This window comes from Berghia stephanieae, chromosome 10, assembly GCF_034508935.2.
Source record: "Berghia stephanieae isolate SIO BIC M18660-M18661 chromosome 10, UCSD_Bste_1.3, whole genome shotgun sequence".
Lineage (NCBI taxonomy): Eukaryota > Metazoa > Mollusca > Gastropoda > Nudibranchia > Aeolidiidae > Berghia > Berghia stephanieae.
Window position 1 is genome coordinate 5,728,945 of NC_088369.1, and position 14,077 is coordinate 5,743,021.

Genomic DNA, 14,077 nt, shown 5'->3' on the forward strand with positions numbered 1-14,077 from the left:
GGATCCTGTGTAATCTGTGATCACGACACATCACTGTTTGTTGTCTTTTTTTTGAGATCACACAATATCATCATCATTATCAGTCACCTTGTCTGTATATTGACCTAACCCTTCGTAATGGAGATGATCTATAGATAGTATGCACTTGGATAAGAAGCTCACAACATTGCCATCCGGAAGTATGACGGACCAACACACAAAAGTATGTGTAGCCTTGAATGTTTATAGCCTGGATAATATAGATAGTATGCAGATGACGTCACTCAGGCGTTTGTTGTTGTTTTTGCCATCCGCGTTTGTGAGTTGTTCTCACTAAACTGTATTAACCAGACTATAAAAGTTCATGGTTACACAGAGTTTGTGTGTTGGTCCGTTATACTTCCGGATGGCAATGTTGTGAACTCCTTGGCCAAGCGCATTCTATCTATAAGTGAGAACTACTCAAAAAAGTGGATGGCAAAAAAAAAATAAAAAATTAAATAACAAAGACCCGAGTGACTTCAACTTCATTCTATTTTTTAATGTGCTCCAGTCATTGGTCACACAGCAAATTGTGCTCAAAATAACTTAGATATTGATGCATTGCGTTTGGTTAAAAAAAATCATAACATCCGCCAGCCAGATATAGATAGTTCGAAGATGACGTCACTCAAGCCTTTGTTATTGTATTTTGCCATCCGCGTTTGTGAGTAATGCGCACTGAACTGTATTAACCCGACTATAAACGTTCATGTTTACACACAGTTTTGTGTGTTGGTCCGTTATACTTCCGGATGGCAATGTTGTGAGCTTCTTAGCCAAGCGCATACTATCTATAACGTACCAACACACACAAAACAATGTGTACCCAGTTAAACTGAAACATTTATAGATGCTATGCGCTTGGCAAAGCAACTCACAACATTGCCATCCCGAAAATTGAAGGGTTTTTGTTTGTCTTTTTATTTGGTTTTACTTGTTTTGTTTTGTTTTGTTTTTTTTAGGGGAGTTTGTTGTTGTTGTTTTAGTTAACACACAAAAAAGGAAGAAAAGAACAAACAAATTAACAAAAACAAAAAGAAACAACAACACACAAGGAAACAAAAACGAACAAATCAGGAAAATTACACACTTGTTGTAAACATCTGCAAGACTAGATGGATAAATTTAATTATTTATTTTTAAATATATAAAAAAGGAAATAAACTGTTGTAGAGTTAACGCCCTTTTTAAACACGCCACAGGATATTCTATGATGTTAAAAAAGTCTCCTTATTTTGCTATAGAAATCGAGTTCACAGTGAATGCCACAAATCTTAGGTTATGTGATGTAATAAAATTCATCGTGCCATTATTATATTATTACACTTATTCATTCATTCTAGGCGGCATTCATTCATGTTGGTGTCCTCTGTATACATGCGACATTATGATAAGGGCTGAAATGACGAGATTGATAACATTCAAGGCAATCAAAATTAAATAAATAAATAAATAAATAAATAAATAAATAAATAAATGAATAAATATATAAACCAATAACTAAATAGATAAACAAATAAATGGATGAATAAATAATTGGATAAATGAATGAATGAATAAATAAATAAAGAAAGCAAGAAAGAAAGAAAAATTTAAAGAAAGATATTAACTAAAATAAACGGATTAAAAAACAAATAAATAAACAAACAATTTTAAAGAAAAAGTAAAAAACAGTTTGTTTTTTTTAAAAGAAAGAAAAAAAAAAGAAAAGAAAAGAAAGTCGGTATTACCACTGCGAGTTGAGCCCGCCTAATCCCCATCTAGACAGATGACCTACGCACGACAAGCGACCTACCTACCATTCATCAACTTCTAATTATTATGGCTTCAAGATGACCACGTTAGATGACAAAAAAAAAAAAAAAGATAATAAAATAAATAAAAATTCAAAAATTGCAGTTGACGCATTATCATAATATCCTGTTCCTCTATCCGTGACAAGTTTCCGGTTTTAATAAATATTACAAATACAACAATTGCGACATACTTAGTAAACTTATCCATTGATACCCGGATGTTTACAAAAGATATTATGGCGCACTCCTTTTTGTCAACTTTAAGACCAGCTATTTCGCATTCATTCAATGCTTTTGGTTCATAGCCTACTTTTGGTAAAGGAGTTGTCCCAGTAGACGGCGTAATTTCACCTGGTGTTTTGTAAGCAGGACGTTTTGAAATGTCAGACATCTTTTTTTAAAATTTCTTGCAAAAAAAAAAAAAACAAACCCCGAACCCTTTTGTAAGAGAGTTAGCTTATAGCAAGTGGGTTTAATGAGTTCACAGTGCTTGTATATCAGTTAAACTTGGTCATTACATTGAGTAGTCTAGGACAGTTTTACGTTCCAAAGTTAAAGGATTGGTCATTATATTGAGTACTAGAAAATTACTTTCTTTGATCGGTGTTACTTGGTTAATGGGGATAATAGCATCAAATTATAGTTGGAATTTATTATTTGGGCGTACAGATTATTTGGGCGTACTGAACTAACGTTTACCAAAAGTAATATTATATCATAAAAGGCGGGGTTTAACGCCAATATGTAGGAATTGACGTTTCAGGTTTGATTATGATTTGGTCTTACTCTTAGGGGTTGGATTATAGACTGACAGGGAACTGTCAAAACTGCAAGGGGGCGTGGAAACAATGGAACTGTGGGTAAAATTTTGATAGGGATAAAAGAGGATGTTTCGAGGAAAACGGTAGGATTCAACTCGACCATGAGCTGCACACATTAAACCTTTTGTGCTCACCATCATTTATTTGCTTTTACGGACTTAGAAATATTCCACGTATATTGAAAATGGTTACTTAGGCAAAATTGACTTTACATGTGGACTGATTTTACGGATTTGGAATTTATGAAACTGATTGAATTATGACCATGCTATTTGATTTGGATTTGGAATTTATCATGATTTGGATTTTGAATTTATCACAAACACATAAACTGTAAGAAATGAAACTTGGAATCTGGACTTTTATTTGATTGTTTTGATATTGTGCATTCAATTATCATCACCGGCCCTTGAACTCTTTCGTCATTATTAACATCTACAACACAACGCAAAGGATAATATTACTATCTATCAAAAACACCACTATGCGATCATAAGCCATTACATATGTGTGCAACTACCCCACACTTTTCTTCATGTTTAAGTACTTTTAAAATCACTTTATAAAATCTAGTTATTTATATTTTAACACACGATGTAGGCACAATGATAAATGGTCATTAGGAAAGCTAAATATTTGAATAATTGCTGAAGATAGATAAAGAGATAGATAGATAGATTATGTTTAAGTTTTTAGAAATCACTTATAATTTAGTATTAGATTAAAATAGATAGATAGATAGATGATAGAAAGCTAATATTTGAATAAGTGAGAAGAAGATAAGAGATAGATAGAAGAAGAGGGGGGGGGAGAGAGAGAGAGAGAGAGAGAGAGAGAGAGAGAGAGCGTCTTCAAATTTAGTCTAATATAACTAATTATATAGTTGAAAAAATACCAACAAAAATAAAAATAATTTGAATTCAACTCATTTAAAGAACTGAAATGTCTATACACATGATGATTACTTCAAACAAGGAGCCAAATGCAGAAGGCGTACACCAACTTCACTTCCAACAACATTGAATCAAGATCTCAAAAAATATCAAGTGTATTTATTAGAAACAACAACCGAATAACTGATTTTAAGATTTCAACAACACGAGGAAACATCCAATTGCCTCAGCACCTTTACACACAAAACTAAGAACACATTCTCTGGACATAGATTTGGATATTAGAATCAGACTGATATACTCGAAGAAACACACACATTCATGGCAAGCGTCCATAGAGACAACGCAGCCATATTCAAACGTATACAAACAGGATAAGAGTCGGATTAAAAGACATAAAGAGTAAAAGAGATGAAACAAACAAAAACAAAGTTAAATTCCGAAAAAAAAAGAAAGATTTTCCATCAGAGGTTCGAACCTCAGACCTCCTGTTTTCAGAAAAATTTTTTAAAAAGTATGCCCTTCCCCCACGACATCATATCATAAGATATCGTCGCCTAGGCAGTCCACGAAGGAATATAGATAATTCATTAAACAAGACGTCTGATATCAACAGGAATAACCCATGTTGTCACAGTGAGCAAATTGGGGGATAATAATCTTGCTCAAGGAAAAAAAACGAAAGTGCTTGAAGCGGGACTGGAACCCGGGACCTTCCAGGTCATAGTACAATGCCTTAACCACTCGACCACTTTGCCCCCATGAAGAGTAAAAAAAAAAAAAAAGCTAACGAAAAACAAGTAGTCTGAGTCTCGATGCGATGGCAATCGTCAGGGACACATTGAGAACGGAATTCCACGAATCCACAGCTCGTGCTTAATCTGTTTTTCATTAGGACACCATTTGCACCTCCTTTACTCCATCGAGCAGTTTTCTTTTCCCTGCTTGAGCGAGGTATAAATGAATGGAACCATCGCCTCGACATGGTATTAATTAATACTCTCTGGGTCGACGTGCACTTATTTGCAGGTCTGATCATCCAATTCCTTATGGGCTCATTATTTCATTGTTGTAATAGAGGAATCCTTTTAATCAAAAATGACGCAAAATATTATCCATTCCAACAATGTTAAACTAGCTAGGCCCATAAGTGGATTTGTTTTTTGTTGTTTTTTTTTTTGTTTTTTTTTTGTTTTTAAGGGTTTTACGGCGCTTGCAACACATTTTAGGTTGTATCGCGCTCTCATCTCATAATATCTCTGCGACTCTACTCTCTCTCCTACCTCCTCATCAATAGCCTAATGACCATTATCATGTAATCGTGTGTTCAAAAATAAATAATAGATTTTATATAAGTTGATTTTTAAAATGTACTTAAAATCATGAAAAAGGTTCGGGTTTTGTTTTTTTGTTTTTGGCAAGGTTATATCACGCCAGTAAAAAGGAAGAAAATGGGATAGTAAAAATTTCTGGAATTACAATTAAAGTACCCAGGAAAAAGTAAGACAAAAGGGAATAGGAACAAATAGGGATCAGATGTAGAATCCAAAAATCATACCACCAATGTACTTAGTTTGAGATCACCTATAAGTCGCATCCGGAGACAAGCACAAAATCCAACAAAGAGGAATACCACTCAAATGCTTACATTATACATTAAAAATAAATATAATAATACATAACAGAGAGATGATTTAGAAGGAAAAAAATATCATCTCCCAAAACAATAACTATGCATTCGACTATTTCCCTCCCAGCCAAGACTCCGAACAGGGCCAAGTAATCCCATTCCAAGACAAAGACAGAACGCATGTTGGAAAATAGATATGAGGGGATAGAAGACACAGTATGTACCTCCCTGCCCACTTCGGGAGGTCAGGATCCCCACCCAGATAAGTGGATTGATTCGAATGTCAGACCTGCATAAATGTACCCCTCGGTCTGGGTAAAAGTGGTGCCGAAAATTGAATTTAACGATAAAAATAACCAGCAATGTCTTTTTCAGACCTACCAACTTGAAAATTCAAAAATTCGTAATTTCTAGGAGATGAAAATAATAAATGCTATATAGTTACCTTAATAGATCAACATTCACAGTCACAAGGATCAATAAATAACACTTCAAAATCCTTAACATGATATAGTCTGGCATCAACTTTCATTTTTAATAAGTTTTTAATGACTTTGAGATGATCGTGAAGTTCTGAAAATGAAGCCGAAATTTCGTAATTTTACAAATGTTTACTAGTAGTGGGCAGGTCTGCTTTGTTCTTCTTTATTAAAAAAAAAAAAAAAAAAAAAAAAAAAAACAAAACAAAACAAAAAAATAATAGTAATAATAATAATAATAATAATAATAATAATAATATATATATAATTATTAATTATTATTATTATTATTATTATTATTATTATTATTATTATTATTATTATTATTATTATTATTATTATTATTATTTTCCTTTTCCAAGGACTCAACTATGCGCTGAGCGAGGCTCGAACCCAGGACCTTCCGATCCCAAAACGAGTGTCATACCACTAGACCACATTGATGAAAGAGATTTATATTTCTTAAACGTTTAAGTGACAAACTAGGGATCAGGCAATGGTTTAAGATAAAGCTTTGAAAAAGTGTCTATGGTCCCCAGTCGAGGCAGCCTGATTTTTGGGATGTTTTGTTATTTTGTTTCGTATTTTCTTGTATTTTTTTTTTCTCTCTTGCTTTGTTTGACACTGTTTCATACATGGGCAACGTGGCTCAGTTGTACGGTCTTGGCTTCGAACCCGAAAGGTACCGAGTTCGATTCACCTGCCGCGTGGCTCAGCGGTACTGTCTTTGCTTCGAACCCGAAAGGTGCCGAGTTCGATCACGCGCAGCGTGGCTCAGCGGCACGTTCTGTACACACACACACACACACACACACACACACGCACACACACACGCATCTATACATATTGAAAATAACCATAATAAGATAACAATGCATGATATTAACAAAATACAATATTGAAAGCCGTGTTTACAGCAGTGCAAACAAGTATTATTATTATTATTATTATCATCATCATCATCATCATCATCATCATTATTATATTATTATTATTATTATTATTATTATCATTATATTATCATCATCATCTCATCATCATCTCATATCATCATCATCATTATTATTATTATTATTATTATTATTATTATTATTATTATTATTATTATTATTATTAATTATTATTATTATTATTATTATTATTATTATTATTATTATTATTATTATTATTATTATTATTATTATTATTATTATCCATTATATAAATCTCCCTTCATATAATAAATCTCCCTGTCTACTAACACCTTAAAAGAATCAATAGAAATAACACTTAGCGAATAAATTGATGAAATAGATTTACAAATAACTATATGCGGGACGGTGCGGCTATGTGGTCTTGTAGTATGACACTCGCTTTCGGATCGAAAGGTCCCGAGTTCGAGCCTCGCTCGGCGCATAGTTGAGTCCTTGGAAAAAGGCTCTTTACTCACATTCTCTCACCGTACTCAGGTGTAAAATGAGTACCTGGCCGTTAACAGCGTTGTCTCTGGCCGAAAATTCTGTATTACCGCCCCACAGGCGTCATGTCTAGTTCTACTTGTTCCGTGTTGCTGTTGGTCAGGGACGCTTTGTAAAGCGCTTTGAGCACTTTTAGTGGATATTGCGCTATACAAAAGCTCAAGTTTGTTTTTGTTTTGTTTTTTTTGTTTTGTATTGTTTTATGCCACAAGGCAGCATGGCAGGTCGTTAATTAAACGAGACCTTTCATGGGATATTATATAATACGAACTGATAAAGACATGTTATTCGAGACATGAAAAGAATGGAATGTGAGGCAGCGAGAAATCTTTCCAGCACATTCTTTTGGCAGCCGATTGATTTACGGCTAGATTTAGATACACTGTTTGAGAAAAAAAAAAAAAAAGAAAAAAAGAACAGTACGTATTGCTCAGTTCGTTTCCAAGACTTTCATTAAGCACACATTTTCTATCTGACACATCTCCATTAATTGTAATTCTATAATTTTTTACAATCCCATTTTCTTCCTTTTTTACTGGCGCCGATATGATCTAAATGTGTTGTAATCGCCGTAAAACACTTTAAAATAAACAAACAAACAAACAAACAAAAACAAACCAAAAAAAGCAAACTCGACATAACACAGGCGGTGCGTCACATAATATTATTGTGTATGTATGCATGTTGATGACAGGCAACACATCACTCCTGTAGTTACAACACATTGACACACACACATACGTAGTAATGATCACAACGATAATCACATAGTCGTGTAGAAATAGTATTTGCACAGTAGGCTATACAGGTAAGTAAGTCCTGGACAAAATCTCAATAATGTCCCGAAGTTCTACGAACATTTCGTAGAAATACGAATGTTGGTTCCAGTCACAGAACTGCATTCGCCTCTTTGACTCAATAAATCTTGTTGAAAAGGAAAGTTTAGTTCCTTAAATTTATATCCAGGCCTTTGGAACATTTATGGATCATGCTTTGGACAAATTATTTGTTTCTAAAGCTATTTAAAGTGACTTAATTCTTTTTTTTTTCCCCCATGGAAAGTACGAATCTTTGAAATTTCAAGTGGACAGCTCTGCGTTAGTTACGTCCCAGTGTGGTAAGATCCTGATCGCAGTCATTATAACAACCGTCATTAGAAGGATAATCCTAGTCATCTTAAATCATGCATTGACACCATCGTCGTAAATAAATCACCGTCATCGCTTTATTTGGTCGGTGACGACACAATCATCATCACCACCATCATCACTATCATCATCATCACCATCATCGGCTTAGTGCTACCCACAGTATAATGATTTGTGGGGCTGCTACTAGAGCAAGTATCACAGATACTATAGATAGTAAAAATCATAGCCTACAGTACAAGTAATACTCACACTCTCTCTCTCTCTCTCTCTCTCTCTCTCTCTCTCTCTCTCTCTCTCTCTCTCTCTCTCTCTCTCTCTCTCTCTCTCTCTCTCTCTCACACACACACACACACACACATGCACATCCCCCCCCCACACACACACATACAGACGAACACAGTCGTACACACAAACCCAAAGACACTTATCATCATCATCGCTCTATTCGTCAGCAGCCTAAACAACATTGTACATACTGGTTGTCACAAGAACCATTATCTTCACTACCATCATCGACTTAGTGGACTTAACATCGTGCAATCATAATCATAACAGATAACTATTACCAGGCATAGTCGTGATGTTACACCAAAATCCGTTTTAAATAGACGACGACCGCTGTTGTTGCTGCTGCTGCTGCTGCTGCTGCTGCTGCTGCTGCTGCTACTACTACTACTACTACATACTACTACTACTATACTACTACTACTACTACTACTACTACTCTACTACTACTACTACTACTACTACTACTACTACTACTACTACTACTACTACTACTACTACTACTACTACTACTACTACTACTACTACTACTACTACTATACTACTACTACTACTACTACTACTACTACTACTACTACTACTACTACTACTACTACTAACTACATACTATACTACTACTACTACTACTACACTACTATTACTATATACATACTACTATACTACTACTACTACTACTACTATACTACTTACTAACTACTACTACTACTATCTACTACTACTACTACTACTAACTACACTACTACTACTACTACTACTACTACTACTACTACTACTACTACTAACTACTACTACTACTACTACTATACTACTACTACTACTATACTACTACTACTACTACTATACTACTCTAACTACTACTACTACTACTACTACTACTACTACTACTACTACTACTACTACTACTACTACTACTACTACTACTACTACTACTACTACTACCATCACCATTATTACTTAAACAAAACAAACAAAACCCTCATCACCATTAGCAGTAAATATATATCCACAATGATCTATAACTATAATTATTTTTTTTAAACAGCAAAATAGAAGCAAAGAACCATAAATCTTAATTGCTTAACATAATGCTCTTACTCCTTCTTCTTAGAAAGCTAAGCTCCTTGTTTTTAACAGGCTCTCGAAGCACGAAGCACGGCTTATCTCTTGTTTAATAACTCATTTAGTTCATAGAATATATAAAATAAGAGAAATATTAAGACCCCCTTTGTCTAAGAATAGCATCATAATACTCAAAGGGTCATTAATCCAAAATTACATTGGAAAATTTCCGTAGTCCCTAATAATCATTGCCTTAAAATAAAGAGCCTTAATTCATTTACCTTTTTTATTACCTTTTATTTATTTATGTATTCACTCATGTATTTATCCCATTACCTTCCATTAATTTTTCTTTTTTTTTAACTTATTTAATTATTCATTTAATCTACATGATATTTATTGATTTATTTACTGATCTTTACTTAATTACTTATTTATTTCCTTCTTTTTTCATTCATTTATCAACATATTTATTTACTTAAGAAATAATTGATTGATTAATTAATTACTTTTATAATGACCCGGTTTATGATATTTATTGATTTATTTACTGATCTTTACTTAATTACTTATTTATTTCCATCTTTATTCATTCATTTATCAATATATTTATTTACTTAAGAAATAATTGATTGATTAATTAATTACTTTTATAATGACCTGGTTTAAATCTCTCTCTCTCTCTCTCTCATCTCTCTCAAACACACACACACACACATACACACACACACACACACACACACACACACACACACACACATTCTTTAGATCTAAGAGGGCTTATGGACGTTTAATGTAAATAGGACACAATATAACAATGCATATCTATATTCAAAGATAAGCATGAGATAGGTGAAAGGTCAAGCAAGAACTCCATGTTTACAACTATGGAAATTACAAAGACGGAAATTCATGCAATACTTATGCACTCAGTGGTGATTATGGTCACTCAAAAAGAGTGGGCAATATCTACCAAATGTTATTGAAAGTGTGGCTATAATATGGTCTTGTGGTATGACCCTCGCTTTCGGATTGGAAGGTCCTGGGTTTGAGCCTCATTCGGCACATAGTTGAGTCCTTGGAAAAGGCTCATTACTCACATTCTCTCACCGTACTCAGGTGTAAAATGAGTACCTGGACGTTAACAGCGTTGTCTCTGTCCGAAAAAATTATAATATATCGCCTTACAGGCATCATGTCTTGTCCTAAATGTTAAATGTTGCTGTTAGACAAGGACCCTTTGTAAAGCGCTTTATGTTTAGTAGATATTGCGCTATGAAAAATCTCAATTTTTTTTTCTATGGATACAAGATGGTGTATGACTCCCCCTTTTTGAGTCACCTGGTCCTCCAGGTTGGGGGTTGTCGAAGGGTTAATACCCCTTTCATAAAACTCAAATTTTTACAGAAACACAGGCGGACAAATCAAATCCTTTTTTTAGCTTGGGCAACCAGAAGAGTTTCTGCAATGACAAATTTATGAAGGACACTAGACAAAGGCAAAAGGACTCTGCTGACCCGATGACGTCTTCCCCAAACAAGCAAACAAAGAAAGTATTGAACTGGAACACTCAGGGCAGAAGATCAAGGGGAAGGCCACAGGGAACATGGAGAAGAATTAAAGAAGCTGATATACAGAGAAGTGATAAGACATGGAACAAGTAAAAAAAAACAAGTTAGCTCAAGATAGAGAAGGATGGAAACTGTTTGTATGTGGCCTGTACCCTAACCCAGGGTGAAAATGAAAAAGGCAATAATGATGACCTGTTCCCTAGCACGATCACAATGGGACTCAAATCTAGGACCTATAGATCAAAAGCAGAGAGCCATACTGTACAGTTATTACTATTCCTATCACTAAGTTCATTTAGCTTCTCTTTGATTGTTGAATAACATGTTTATCACTTAAGTCTTCTCCGCAGAATCTCAGAATGTTTCATCTTCAATAAATCAAACAAAGGAGTTATCATTCTTCACATACTACCACTAGACCTCAAAGCCGCACAAAAATCTCAACCACTTGAACATAGCGATAAGCCTAAAATAAATAAAAAATAAATTAAGAAGAAGACTCTCAGAGCCATTATCATTCGACCAAAGAAGCTGGAATTTATCCCGGTTTCTATCCATAGCGTGAAACGTACCATAGCAATTGCTCGCTACTCTTTGGATAGGACACTAATAGTCAAATGCAAAGTACTTTCCACCAGATCTTGTAGACCCAGCAACCCAATCATTGCTGAGCCTTTGGATTTGATACTAGTCGGCCACGAAACATTCAGATGTCCAGATCTGACAGACACAGCTTATAAATAAACAAACAAACTAGAGTTTTTATATAGCACAATATCCACTAAACATGCTCAAAACACTTTACAAGGGGTCTCTAGCCAACAGCAACATTTAACATGTAGAACGAGACTTGACACCTGTTGGGCGATATTACAATATTTTTCCGACAGATACAGCCTGGCAATCATTTCACACCTGAGTACACAGTGAGAGAATGTGAGCAAAGAGCCTTTTCCAAGGACTCAACCATGCGCTGCTCAGATCAGGACTCGAACCCAAGACAATCCATTCTGAAGGCAAGTGCCAAACCACAAGACCACAGAGCCGCATTGCAGGATCTGTAGAATAGGGTAGGGGAGTAGGGGGGGGGGGGCCTGAAAAAAATATGCACAGCCTTTAACTAATCCTAGTCCCTTTTTGAGCCTAATGAACCACATGTAGCATTGTAGCTACTTCTCTCCATCATAGGTAAGAGTAAAAAATATCAAACTCCATTACAGTAAACATCGACTGTAGGAATTGCTCTCTACCCTTTCGATGGTACACTAAAAGAATCGCATTAAAAAACAAAAAAACAAACAAAAAGTCCACTAGAGGTACATCTAAAAAAGACAGCCCCTCAAATATATACAACGAAGAAATATTCTAAGCTCAAGTCTGTGCCGAATTATTTTCACTGTGATGTTTTGAAAAAGGGTATTTTTAAAAATCTATTAATCCATACAAAATTGAAGGAAAATATTCTTTAAAAATTTTAACTGAAATTTTACACAGACTTGACCCTGAAGTTAAGTTGACTTTTATGGTGCACCGAAAGAATCAAACCTTAAATACTTTCCTTTCGATTTCACAGAGCTCACTACCCATAAATGCCAGGTTGACAAAGAGGTTAAAAAAAAAACTAAAAAAACTTAAACTGAATCTAAGACAAGAAGATATCTTTCGACAGAGCTATCTATGAGGATAAAATAATAGCTATTATATAGAGAATTAAATATTTCCAAATCTGCAAGTGGTAAATATGTGATTACATTGGCTGTAAATCTAAATCTTACAACAAATATTACACTGATCTATGATTTTTAGGGTAAACAACTGTTTTTATCAAAACAAAATGGTTTCGTTGTGGTTGAAAAATAGTTCATTTCTCTGAACTTCGAACAATATTGATTTAATTCAGAACTTTATAACTTTAAGTTTTAATCATACATTGCCATATAGGTAGATATAATTGTTTTCACGATTTGTAAAAAAAAACATGTCAAAAGATGTTACAAACCTACAGCCACAGCTATTTGAGAAAATAATATATGTAAACATTCAAGTTTAAGAAGACACAGACTACAGCTTCTAAGTAAGACCAGGCTATCCAAAGCAGTAGTAATGAGCTTACGGGTGAGTCGTTTTAAAAATTTGTTTTAGAGATTGATTATACAAGTCAAAAAATGGGCTGCTAACCAAGAAAAAACAATAAGATCCCTTACCTAAATATCACAATCAGTCACGAGCTATCTAGACTAGAGATAGAATGGTCACAATAACTCTAGCTAGAGATCTGTCATTGATTAAATTGGGATTGAACGTTTTCTTATCTCCTTGCATTAATAAATAAAACGGCTCTGGAAACAAACAGAAACACATTGTGAACACACCGATTCTCTTTGATTTGCCATTGCCATAATCTGATATCAACACCGAAGCCGAAGTATTCTTGAAGTTGAAGTAGGAAAGACGACTTGTCTTGAAGAACACTCGATAAACCCACGGTTTATTTCTTACAAGAGAAAAAAATTGTATTGTGAAGAAATAAATAAAAACATACCGTTCCGTTGTGGTCTTACAATCCAATTATACTCTTGGGAAATCCTTTTTCAAATCTGGAATAAAATGCAACAGTTAATCCTCACAAAACGAGCTAAGAAACACACAAAACAAATTCCAACACAGCGGAATCGTGTGTGCTAAAGTTGTTGAATACAGAGGGAGAGAGGGGGTCGCTCGGGTTGCGTGTCAAACATCAACCCGAGATTGAACTTTGTTGGTGTCACAAGTTGACCCCGCGATCAACAAGAGCGAGTGAGAGTGAGAGACGGAGATGAGAGGAGTGCTGGGTGTTGTACACGCGTGTTTTTGTGTGTATGTGTGTGTATGTCTTGTGCAATTACTTGTTATGATAATTGTGTGTGTTTTAACA

At 34.6% G+C, this 14,077-nt stretch overlaps 1 protein-coding gene across 5 annotated transcripts in view; it reads right to left on the reverse strand.

Annotated features, from left to right (window-relative positions):
* Positions 1-14,077, reverse strand: part of LOC144956133 (thrombospondin-2-like) — a 383,991-nt gene that overhangs the window by 93,993 nt on the left and 275,921 nt on the right. For 2 of the 5 annotated variants that reach the window (XR_013641884.1, XM_078886506.1), the window contains exon 1: positions 13,706-13,913. The exons of 1 other annotated variant lie outside the window; for it this stretch is intronic. The gene's annotated coding sequence lies outside the window, so the exon portion shown is untranslated. Of the gene's footprint in view, positions 1-13,367; positions 13,914-14,077 lie in introns of those variants that run through there. 2 more of the 5 variants (XM_078886508.1, XM_078886507.1) reach the window with 2 other exon arrangements.